General features: G+C 48.7%; 1 pseudogene; it reads right to left on the reverse strand.

Moving 5' to 3' along the window:
* Positions 1–12,109: 12,109 nt before the first annotated feature.
* On the reverse strand, positions 12,110–12,242 carry LOC116983415 (annotated as a pseudogene).
* Between the last annotated feature and the right edge of the window lie 984 nt (positions 12,243–13,226).

Consider the following 13,226-nt stretch of genomic DNA (forward strand, 5'->3'; position numbering starts at 1 on the left):
CCATACTGATTACTCATTCATATAGAAAGTAGATTGAAGATTAAAATAATTCTTCTGCGGTTAAGGTAGATATTAGATATATTCTGTCAATGATTAAAAAATATAGTACATAGGGTGGTGAATCTGTGGAATTCATTGCCTCAGAAGGCTATGGAGGCCAAGTCAATCGATATTTTTAAGGCAGAGTTAGATTCTTGATTGTCAGGGGCTTTGAAGAGAAGGCAGGTGAATGGGGTTGAGAGAGGAAGATAGGTGACCTTGCCCTCATCGAACTTTCTGTTAAGGGGCTGTCCCACTTGGGCGACCTAATCTGCGAGTTTAGAAGGGTGTCTTCGACCTACAAACTCGCAGCATGGTCGACACGTGGTCCTAGTAGGTCCTATGTGGTCGCTGGAACTCTCTTTCATGCTCGAGGGAAGTTACCGAATACTCATGGCCTCAACTAGGTCGCGGAAAATATTTCAGCATGTTGAAAAATATTCCGCAAGTAAAATATGGTCGGCATAGTTCTTTTTAACTCGTAGTGCAGTGGAGTGGGGTTGCTATTTAGTCAAAGGCAGTCGAGGGCAGCCGTAGGCAATCTCCTTCGCTGACCGGGCATTTTAATTGGCTCATTGGAGTTTTCAGGACCAAGGAAAACCTACCGGTAGGTAAAATGCCCGCTAAACTTTATTATACTTCTTAAAAGTGTCTCCCCTCTTCTCCCCCTCTCCCCTTCTTCTCCCCTTCTTCTCCCCTTCTTCTCCCCTTCTTCTCCCCTGCTCTCCCCTTCTCTCCCCTTCTCTCGCCTTCTCCCCCACCCACCCGCGCTCTCTAAAGGACTTACCGTTACTGTGCAGCCCTTTATCTTCCCCTTCATCGCGGGTGTGAATTTCAGACAGCACTCCCCCGCTTTCCCTGGCCCCCACCTTTGCGATGTGTGTGCGGTCGGTTGATCCAGCTCGCGGTTTCAACGCTGACGGTCGATCCAGCTCGATGCTTTCCAGGTGAGTGCCCTCGAGCTTGAAGGTCGAATGCACTCTTCTTAAGTCACGGATTAGGTCGCCAACATGGGACAGCCTCTTTAGTTCTTCAAAATACCATCAGATTCGTAAGATATGATCTTCCATGTACAAAACCATGCTGACTGTCCCTAATCAACCCCTGTCTATCCAAATGCATATGTATCTTATCCATCAGAATACTCCCCAGTAACATGCCTGCTGGAGATGTTAACCTCACTGGTCTTTAGTCCCCAGGCTTCCCCTTGCAGCCCTTCTTAAATAGAGGCACAACGTTAGCCACCTTCCAATCTTCGGACACCTCACCCATGTCTAATGATGATTCATTTATCTCAGCTGGGACACCTGTAATTTCTTCTCTGGCTTCCCACAATATCCTCTGATATATCTGATCAGGCCCAGGATATTTATTTACCTTCATGCATGTCCAGCACATCCTCGACTGTAATATGGACTGTCTTCAAGACATCTCCAGTAAATGACCCAAATTCACTAATCTTCATGTCTTTCAACACAGTAAAAATGAAGGGATAATCCGCATTGAGGACCTTGTCCATCTCCTACAGCTCCATACCCTCGTTCCCTTAATATATATTACATATCCGACTAGCTAATCCTCACTTATACCTTGGGAACATTATCAAAGCTAAGAGAACTGTCCCAAAAGCTTGTCAAGTAATATATCCATGCTTAATACTCACACAACAAAAACAAGTCTCGAAAGATCTTCCATTGCCTTCCCCTCATTCTGCCCCAATGTCAGAGGTCCAGGATGTTGATGGCATCTATATATATACCAGACTAAGTGGGACCCGTTGGGTCCCAGCTTCACACGGGAGGGCTAGTCCCCCAATGCAATATTCCACCTCTCCACCAATTCCAGTATTGGTGGCAAGTGGGGGGTTTTCTGGAGTGCTAGTATGGGTTTTGTGGGCTGAATGGACTGTTTCCAGAGGGCTAGAATGGACAATGTGGGCCGAATGGATTCTTGGGCTGGCGGCTCAGTCACACAAGCCTGGTGTGCTGGCTGCTCACTCACTCACGGCTGGTGGGCTGGCAGTTGACTCACGGCTATTCCTTGAAATTCCATTTCAAGCAGGGTGCAAGGCCACCAAATTCAAGTGCAGTTTCATACCACTTCAAGCAGGGTGCAAGGCCACCAAATTCAAATGCAGTTTCATACCACTTCATGCAGGGTGCAAGGCCACCAAACTCAAGTGCAGTTACATACCGTTTCAGGCAGGGTGTAAGGCCACCAAACTCAAGTGCAGTTTCCTACCATTTCAAGCAGGATGCAAGACCACCAAACTCAAGTGCAGTTTCCTACCATTTCAAGCAGGGTGCAAGGCCACCAAATTCAAGTGCAGTTTCCTACAATTTCAAGCAGGGTGCAAGGCCACCAAACTCAAGTGCAGTTTCCTACCATTTCAAGCAGGGTGCAAGGCCACCAAATTCAAGTGCAGTTTCCTACAATTTCAAGCAGGGTGCAAGGCCACCAATGACAGAGAGTCGTAACCTCTCCCTCCCCCACTTCAGATCAACATTTTATCAACTCTATTTTCATTCATGGGAGAAATTCTCAGCATCTGATGAGTGGAGGGGGACTCTGAGTAAGCTGGCCATAAATCATAGCCGTACATGGTAGCATTTTTACCAAAATCAATATACAGCGCAGATAGGAAGTGGTCAAGATTAGACTTTTAATTATATAGAAGGCAACACCACTTTTCAATAAAGCAAAGGCAACACCACTTCTCAATAAGGCAAAGGCAACACCACTTTTCAATAAGGCAAAGGCGACACCACTTTTCAATAAGGCAAAGTCGACACCACTTTTGCATTTTCAAACCAACACCACTTTTGCATTTTCAAACCACATTTTCAAATTACATTTTCAAACTACATTAAGGGCACTCACAGGTCAGTAAAAAACACTCACAGTTGAGTAGACATGTGTTCAGTGTTATTCACAGCTCAGACTGAGAGTTGTGACCTCTCGCTCCCCCATCTTGCAGAGATTGAGGCTGTCCACACTTCCAGGTTTTATACTCCCTCCCCCCTCCCACAGGAAGGGGCGTGGCCTTCATGGTGCGATTGAAAGGAGAGAGAATCTCAACATTTTTTAAACATTAATAAGTCTTTTATTTTTCATCAATGGGAAAAATCCTCTTGTCCTGCACAGCGGAGGGGAACTCTGAGTAAGATGGCCAAAGATCACAGCTGTAAGTGGTGGAGTTTTTTCTAAAATCAATATGCATTGCAAACAGGAAGTGGTCAAGATTTGAGTTTTAATTATATAGATTACTGAAATTCTCATCTTGTTTGTTTGGAAGTCTGACTGTGAGTGAGTGAGTCTGTAATTGAGTGAGGTCCTGAAATTATGACAAAATGGTACACGATAGTGCTATAATTTTTCCACCACCTTACAATTGTCCTGTGGAGTGTTTTCCACATGTTTCGTTCAGATTGGTGTTATATTTTATAAGTTATTCACTTTATTAACTTTACAAATTCCAATTTGATAAACATTTCTTCCATCTGCATATTGGCAGTTACAGCTATGATGTCACAATGGGATCCAAATTCATGCTGGCCTTCCGCGCGACAATGTTGCAATTACAGAACTCTGAATCCTGCCAGCAAGTTTAAAAACAGGGAGGCTGAAGAGATGGGGGTGGGAGTGCTGGGGAAGGCTGGGGAAGTGCGATTGGTTTCTTTTTTAAAGTCCTGGCAGCAAGTGCAATTGGGAGGCTGAAGAGGAGGGGGAATGAGTGCAGGGGGATAAGAGGAAATGAGCCACAGTTGGGGGCTATGGGTGAGTGGTGGAATAATGTGTTGGGGAAATGGGTGAGTGGTGGCATATTGCGTTGGGGGAAACGGGTTGCATTGGGGAATGGGTTGCGTTGGGGGACCAGGCCTCCTTTGTGACAGGGACCCAATGGGCCCCACTAGGAGTGGTAGCTTTATAAAATAGGGACTAGATAAAAAGGAATGTACCCTCTTCATATCAAATTCTAATGACTTTTGTATTGTGTGCAGTTTTGGTCCCCTAATTTGAGGAAGGACATTCTTGCTATTGAGGGAGTGCAGCGTTAATGTTTAATTCCCGGGATGGCGGGACTGTCATAAGCTGAGAGAATGGAGCAGCTGGGCTTGTACACTTTGGAGTTTAGAAGGATGAGAGGGTATCTCATTGGGACATATAAGATTGTTAAGGGCTTGGACACGTTAGAGGCAGGAAATATGTTCCCGATGTTGGTGGAGTCCAGAACCAGGGGCCATAGTTTAAGAATAAGGAGTAAGCAATTTAGAGCGGAGACGAGGAAACACTTTTTCTCACAGAGAGTGGTGAGTCTGTGGAATTCTCTGCGTTAGAGGGCGGTGGAGACAGGTTCTCTGGATGCTTTCAAGAGAGAGCTAGATAGGGCTCTTAAAAATAGCGGAGTCGGGGGATATGGGGAGAAGGCAGGAACGGGGTACTGATTGTGGATGATCAGCCATGATCACATTGAATGGCGGTGCTGGCTCGAAGGGCCGAATGGCCACTCCTGCACCTATTGTCTATTGTCTATTGTATCCATCCCTCAAAATCAGCTTGTGGCAAATGTGGATTGTTATTTCTGCAACATACATATAAAATGCATTTAAAGAGCTACAAAACTGTTTCACTGAAAAAGGAGCAATTGATCAGAAATGTCAATAATTTCTACATTCAATGCGCTTGAACTGCAATGAAAATATTTCAATTTATATTTTTCATATATATATAATTAATAAATTATAAATCTCTATGCCGTTTGCGTAACTCTACAGAACAGAAACAGTTCATTGCAACTGTTGTTAACACTGCACAAATTCAGGGTCAAAGTCAGAAAATATAATGGTAAGTGCTTAGAAATTCAGCATTTTAGGTGACAGCAATGCTCTGATACAGACGGGCTGTACTGTGCTGTAACCATGTGACATTTATTGACGTCAGTGCAGAGGTGGGCTAGTTGTTGCACACACAAGCTGGAAATAATGATTAGAAGCGACGCACCTTCATCCATTCCAGCTGGTTTTCACTGGAGCAGGAAAGCAGTGTAGTCTCTAATGTGATTTCTGAAGAGAATGTTAAAGGTCTGTGACACGTTGAAGTAACATTACAATACTAGACAGTCACAAGGCCACAAAATGTAACAAATGATGCAGGAACTGCAGTACAATGTTATCAAGCATTACCCGGGTGCAAAATGTTTACAAAGATAATAGCAAGGGTGAGGTTTAACTCCATGCATCCAATGGAGCAAAATCTAAAATCTACATGTACTTGAAACCTTTGTAATAGTTCTCTCTTCCTGGATAATTCTACATTTAATTGGACTAAGGACACATGGATTTGTTGAGTATTTTTAAGGCAGAGGTTGATGGATTTTTGATTGGTAAGGGTGTCAAGGGTTATGGCGAGATGGCAGAACATGGGGTTGAGAGGGAAAGATAGATCAGCCATGATAGAATGGCAAAGTGGACTCAATGGGACAAATGGCTTATGACTTAAGAACTTATGTTCCCAACCAACTAAGGTGTGAATGTTTGGGATCCAATAACAATCCGGTAAAGCTGTTGTTTTTGGTTTATCAAACGTAGCATCCACTCAAACCCAAGCGATCAGATGTTCTTTTTCACAGGACTCTGTATCGGAGATAGGAGCGGAGACTGCGGGACCTGCAGCGGGGGCGGCGGCCCGGAGCTGATGCTGTGGCGACATCACCACGGAGGTCCGCTGGACTGGAGAGCGGCATCTTCGGCCTGGATCGATCGCCTCAGCGCAGAGGGAGAACAAGGAGGGAAGAGACGGAGACTAAGACTTTGCCTCCATCACAGTGAGGAGGTGCTTGGTGAACTCACTGTGGTGGATGTTTAATTTGTGTTTATTGTATGTTTTGTTATTATTGATTCTGTGTATGACTGCAGGCAACATAATTTTGTTCTGACCGAAAGGTCTGAATGACAATAAAGGATCTATCTATCTATCTATCTATCTATCTATCTATCTATCTATCTATCTATCTATCTATCTATCTATCTATCTATCTATCTATCTATCTATCACCCATCCTTGGGTAGCCAGGAAGAGCAGGACTGTCACATTCATTGTCCTATTTGGGACACATGACAATACACTCTCTTGACTTGACGGGCTCACAAAGCTTGGACTCTTCAATAAGGATGGTGGTATAGTGTTTATTTAGTATATTTGTTTGATTTGTATTATGGTGGTGGGTTTTGTTTCGATTGATTTTGTACCGTACATACTGTAAATAATTGATTAAATTATTTTTGGTTAAAAAATAATAATAAAGCTTGGACTGTGGCCTGGCTGGTCAAGACTCCTTAATATTCATCCATAAAATCTTTCCAAACCCCCAGCAGCCCAGCCAACAATACTGTAATGACACTTTTTTTTTTGATCAGTGCTTGTCTACTTGGTTGTCAACCATGGAGGTTGTTAACCAATCAGGCTATTAATCTTTACCTGAAGGATGTTAGATAGAGCTGGCAGTCAAGTTTACTACCCAGCTGTAGTATCTTATATCTTATGAAATATATATATATTTTTTTAAATTTCAAAATAGAATTTATTCAATCGATAAATATATACAATTCATGAACCATTCGAACAAAAAATTCATCCGACATTTTCGGAGACTATACAAATTTATTTCAGTACAATATTTTTACATTTGTCAAATTCCGCCAAAACTGTCCCCCACCCGTGCCACTCTGTGGCCCCTGTCCAAGTAATAAATATATACAATGTGTGCACAGTTCGAAAATTCCATCCGACATTTTTGTAGGCTATAGAGATTGTTCAATACAGTTTATGTCTTTTAAATTCCACAAAAATGTCCCCCACCCGTGCCACTCATGTGGCCCCCTGGCGTGGGATACCTTCCCTTAATTTAATTTGAGGGGCGTCTCCACCATACCGTGCCCCCCATGTCCAGCAGCGGAAGGACCCTAGACTGTGGCCCTCCCCCACCGAGCCTTGGCGTTGGCTGCACCAAGCTTCAGCGAGTCCCTTAGCACGTACTCCTGCAGTCTGCAGTGGGCCAGTCGGCAACATTCCCTGACGGACATCTCGCTCTGCTGGGTGGTGAGCAACGCTTGGGCAGACCAAAGAGCGTCTTTCACCGAGTTGATGACCCTCCAGCAGCACTCGATGTCAGTCTCTGAATGTGTCCCTGGGAACAGTCCGTAAATCACAGACTCCTCTGTGACGGAGCTGTTCGGGATAAATCGTTACGGGGACCCTTTCAGACTTCTCCAGACTCTTTTTGCAAATCCACACTCTGCAAAGAGGTGGGCAACCGTCTCCTCTCCATAGCAGCCGTCCCGAGGGCAGCGTGCGCTGGTAGTGAGGTTCCGAATGTGCAGGAAGGATCTAACTGGGAGAGCTCCCCTCACCACCAGCCAAGCCAGGTCTTGGTGCTTGTTGGTCAGTTCTGGCGATGAGGCATTTTGCCAGACAAGCTGGGCAGTCTGCTCTGGGAACCACGCCACCGGATCCATCGAGTCCTTTCCCTGCAGTGCCTGCAGGACATTCCGTGCTGACCACTGCCCGATGGACTTGTGGTCAAAGGTGTTGGTCCGGAAGAACCTCTCCACAGACGACAGATGGGGCGGCAATGTCCAGCTGACTGGCACATTGCGTGGCATCTGCGCCAGGCCGATCCTTCGCAACACCGGGGACAGGTAGAACCTCAGCAGGTAGTGACACTTAGTGCCCACGTGCCTTGACTCTACACTCCGCCTGATGCAGCCACACACAAAGGTGGCCATCAGGATGAGGGCGACGTTGGGCACGCTTTTACCCCCGTTGTCCGCCGACTTGTACATTGTGGCCCGTCGCACCCGGTCCATCCTCGACCCCCAGATGAACTGGAAGACGGCCCGGGTAATCCCCGTGGCGTAGGAGGGAGGGACAGGCCACACTTGTGCCAAGTACAGCAGCCCCGAGAGCACCTCACACCTGATGACCAAATTTTTCCCGGTTATGGAGAGGGAGCGTTGCCTCCACAGCTCCAGCTTCTTCCCCACCTTGGCTATCCGCTCCAGCCAATTCTTGTTACTCGCCTCAGCCCCCCCGAACCAGATCCCCAGCACCTTCAAGAAGTCAGGCTTGATGGTGAAGGGGACGGAAGATCGGTCGGGCCAGTTGCCAAAGAGCATGGCCTCGCTCCTCCTGCGGTTCACCCTGGCTCCCGTGGCCGACTCAAACTGGTCGCAGATGCTGATCAATCTGCGGACCGACCTTGGATCCGAGCAGAAGACGGCGACATCGTCCATGTACAGGGAGGCTTTGACCTGAATGCCCCCACTGCCTGGCAATGTCACTCCTCTTATGCTCGCTTCCTTCCTGATGGACTCGGCAAAAGGTTCAATACAGCAGACAAACAAGACAGGAGAGAGAGGGCAACCCTGCCTGACTCCAGACCTTACAGGGAAACTGTCTGATTCCCACCCATTGATTTGGACTGCACTACGGATGTTGGTGTAGAGCAGTTTGATCCAATTTCGGATTCCCTCCCCAAAACCCATTTTGGAGAGCACGTCCCTCATGTACGTGTGCGATATCCTGTCGAAGGCCTTCTCCTGGTCCAAACTGACTAGGCAGGCATCCACCTGTCTGTCCTGCACGTAGGCGATGGTATCTCTCAGCAGCGCTAGGCTGTCTGAGATTTTCCTGCCAGGTACAGCACAGGTTTGGTCCGGGTGGATCACCTGTCCCAGAGCAGACTTGACCCGGTTGGCGATGGCCTTAGACAGGATCTTGTAATCTACATTCAACAATGTTATGGGTCTCCAATTCTTTATATCCTTCCTCTCCCCCTTCTGCTTGTAGATTAGGGTGATGCTGCCCTTCCTCATGGAGTCTGACATGCTGCCGGCTAGAAGCATGTCGTTGTACACTTCCAGCAGGCCCGGGCCCACCCAGTCCCACAGAGCCGAATACAACTCGGCCGGTAAGCCATCGCTTCCGGGAGTTTTACTCGAGTCAAAGGAGCGGATGGAGCCAGTCAGCTCCTCTAGGGTCAGTGGTTGGTCCAGACTCTCCCGCTTGCTGTCCTCCAAGACCTCAGTGATAGAGGACAGGAGGTTCTGGGAGGCGGTGCTGTCTGTGGCCTTTCTGTCATACAAATACGTGTAAAAGGATTTGCAGACCCTCAGCATGTCTGTCTGCGAGGATGCTACCGAGTCGTCCTCCTCCCTAAGGCTGTTGATCACAGAGCTCCCCCTGTGAACCTTATGGAAGAAGAAACGTGAGCACGTCTCATCCTGCTCCACATGGCGGACCCTGGATCGGAAGATGATCTTGGAGGATTCAGAGGTAAAGAGCCGAGCTTGCCGGTCCTTCACCTCTTGAAGTTCCTCCCTCACATCCACCCCCCTCGACTGCAGAAGGAGCAGTTGATGCAAATCTGTCTGGAGTTGGCACAATTCCCTCTGACTCTGTCTTGCTCTCTGAACCCCTTTGGCTATGAAGAACCTCTTAATGTTCTCCTTGGTTGCTTCCCACCAGAGTGTCGGGGAGTCAAAGAGGGGCCTCACAGTTCTCCAACGTGCGTAGTCCCTCTTTAGCTCCTCAACGTTCTCTGGGGTCAACAGCTTCACGTTTAACTTCCACGTCCCTCTGCCTGCCTTCCTGTCCTCCTGTAGGTGACAGGAAGCTTGAAGGAGGCAGTGGTCAGAGAAGAACACCGACGTGAGGTCAGTGTGTCTCACCGTGACGGCCTTCGTGGTGAAGACGAAGTCTATCCGCGATCGGGCTGAACCGTCCGATCTCGACCAGGTGAACCGCGGCTGGGACCCGCCTGCAGGGTCGCTGAAGGCGTCGTGCAGCTTTGCGTCTTTTACCATTTCCATCAGGAACTTGGACGTGCTGTCCAGTCTGTTGTCGGCACTGCCGGATCGTCCAGCCGCATCAATGATGCAGTTGAAGTCACCGGATAGAACGAGCTGCCGGGACGTGGCCAACAGCACTGGGAGCTGCTGGAGAACGGCCAGCCGCTCGCTCCGCACGGGTGGGGCATACACATTAATCAGCCGGAGCGGAGAACCACGGTACATAACATCCACCACGAGGAGACGCCCCGCAACCACCTCCCTGACCTCAGTGATGGCGAAGTTCCCTCCCCGCAGCAAGATCCCCAGGCCGGAAGCACGACAGTCATTGCCCCCCGACCACACCGACAGTCCGTGGGGCCACCATCGCGACCACCTCCGATAGCAGCGGAGGTGTGGCAACCCGCACTCCTGGAGAAAAGTCACATCTGCCTTGACCTTGGCCAGGTACTGTAAGGCATTTACACATCGCGCAGTGCTCTTCACACTGCGCACGTTTAAAGATGCCAGTTTGAGCTCCATTGTCCTTTGGAGTCACTGGCCATTTTCCTGTTCCCTCATGCCCACCGCTTCGGTGAATTGCCTCACCTTTCCTGGGCTCAGGTACCCGGCCTCCTCAACGGGTTGGGTTTCCCGTGTCGTAACCCGAGGTGTCGTTGGGGGGGGGGGGGGGGGGGGGGGCTGCTCGTTTCACCCCCTTCTGGGTGCGCCGCTTCCCCCGTCTCTCGTGGCTGGGGCACGGTGACAGGCTTACTGCTCCCGGAAACTCGGAGCTGGGGCCCATTGGCCGCTGCACTGCTCCCGGTTGCCCGGAGCTGGGGCCCAACTGCCACTGCACTTCTCCCGATGCCCTGGAGCTGGGCCCCATCGGCTGCTGCGATGATCCCGGTCTCCAGGGGCTGGGGCCCAACGGCTGCTGCACTGCTCCCGATGTCCTGGGGCTGGAGCCCCTCGACCGCTTCTCTGCTCCCGATGTCCTGGGGCTGGAGCCCCTCGACCGCTGCTCTGCTCCCGATGTCCTGGGGCTGGGGCCCCTCGACCGCTGCTCTGCTCCCGATGTCCTGGGGCTGGGGCCCCTCGACCACTGCTCTGCTCCCGATGTCCTGGGGCTGGGGCCCCTCGACCGCTGCTCTGTTCTCGGTCTCCTGGTGCTGGTGGACAATCGGCCTGGACCTTCTCCTTTCCTCCCCGGTTTTCTTCCTGTGTGGTTTCCCATTCGCCTCATCCTCCGACGAGGAGAGGTTGCTGCCTTCTGTCAGGGAGAGAGACTGTTTTTGGGGGGTTTTTTGGGCTTGCCAACCCCTTCTGGCCTCTGCTCCGTGTGCTGACCTTTCTGGTGTTTTCGATACTTCACCGTCGTCCAAATCTGCTCTCCCCCCTCCTCCATCGACTCTCCCTCCTGGGCTTGGTGCTGGAGTTCTCCTGGCACTTGGGGGCTCGAGGTGGTTGAGGTGGTTGGGCTGTCCTCATCCCTGTTCCCCCTTTCTGCTGGGGACTTGACAGTGGTAGTGGGTGTCTCACCTACCCTGGGGGGGTGCTGGAAAACGCCCCTCTTGTTGCCTGTGCGTATGAACAGGCTCTTTTTGAGCAGGCCCTGTAAAGGTGGCCTCCCTCCCCACACAGGTTGCAGTTCTTGCTGGCCTGACAGTCCTTTGTCTCGTGGCCCTCCGTTTTGCAGTTTTTGCAGACCACTGCAGTGCATTGGGCCACCACATGCCCAGGCTTGTTACATCTTCTGCATAGTCTGGGCTGCCCGACGTAACTTAAATAGCCTCGGTTTCCTCCAATTGCGAACACCGAGGGAGGGTGGAGGAATGCTCCTTCCTTGTCCACCCTCAGCTTCACCTTGACCTGCCGCTTGCTCGTCCAAATCCCATGCAGGTCCTTCACGTCCACGCAGTTCCCTGCTCCGTCGACGTAGCGAGCAAGGAAGGTGAGGACATCCACTACGGGCACATGTGGGTTGAACATATGCACCGTGATCATCCTTTCTTTTTGGTTTGGGAGGGTGAAGAGTGGCTGCACCTTCAGCAACGACAGCGGAGCTTCATTCCCCTTCTCCTGGAAATCCTTCATCAGCTTTTGCCATCCCGTCGTGAGAAGGGCATCCCCTCGCTGAGGTCCTTCACACTAATCCTCAGGGTATTGCGGACCCTGTCCTCTCGCTCCAATTGCAGCTGCCATTGCTACGACTCTACACCGCAATCTGCAGCTCTTGTCCTTAATGGACCGCCAGGACTGTTCTAACAAGAACAGATAGCCCCTTTCACTGTTCTAACCAGAACAGACGCTCTCTTTTACCTCTGATAAGAACAGATACTACACTTGATCTTGGCCAAAAGGCCGAGAAGCCGAGAATCTTATGAAATATTAACTGTTGATCTGAAAACAGTTCACATTAAACAGCACAATAATTTAGAATGGGCACGTTCATAATGGCCCAAGGTACTTTTCAACGATGATGCCAAAAATGACAAATATAGCTCTCCTTAGAATATAAATTAGCGTTAATGTAAAATATTGCAGGCATTTTATTTTCTGCTGCCAGCTTGTTTCTCCGTTGTGAAAAATGGCACATAACCTTTTAACATGAGAATTCAAATTATCCTGAATTAAAATTAAAATTCTACATTAAAATGTATCCATTTTGCAACATTTGCACATTTAAGTAATTTTTGCAAGGTATTATTGATGTGTTCTACATAAATATTCTGTTATGCAGCCATGTGATAGTGTTTAGTCTTAAATGTAAACAATGAAAAGCAAGAGAACATGACCTTATCCATGAAAGGGTCTTTCTGAACAGCTGCCTCTCGCTCATTATGGTATGTATATATTTTTGTGAATTCTCTGTTTTTCAGTTCAACTAATTTATAGGCAACTATGTGAAAAAGATAATATTTTTATGCTTATTTGAAGTTCATATTGGGACCTACACCATCTGTCAGGTTATCAGTGCACTAGACACTGAGAATATGTCCCTTGTGAATAGCTGATACTTCCAAAGTTACTTGATACTCAAAATGGCAACATGCTATACTAGATGCTTCTAATCTTGGGACATCTGCAGATACGGTAATTGGACCAAGAATGCTTTTTTCCCCTCTCTCTCTCTCTCTCTCTCTGAGGAACTTTAGTTTAGTTTGGTTTAGAGATACAGCGTAGAAACAGGCCCTTGTGCCCACCGGGTCCGCGTTGACCAGCGATCCCCGCACATTAACACTATCCTACACCCACTAGGGACAATTTTTACATTTACCAAGCCAATTAACCTACAAACCTGTATACCTTTCGAGTGCGGGAGGAAACCGAAGATCTCAGAGAAAACCCATGCAGGTC

Source organism: Amblyraja radiata, chromosome 1, assembly GCF_010909765.2.
Source record: "Amblyraja radiata isolate CabotCenter1 chromosome 1, sAmbRad1.1.pri, whole genome shotgun sequence".
In the NCBI taxonomy this organism is placed as follows: Eukaryota; Metazoa; Chordata; class Chondrichthyes; order Rajiformes; family Rajidae; genus Amblyraja; species Amblyraja radiata.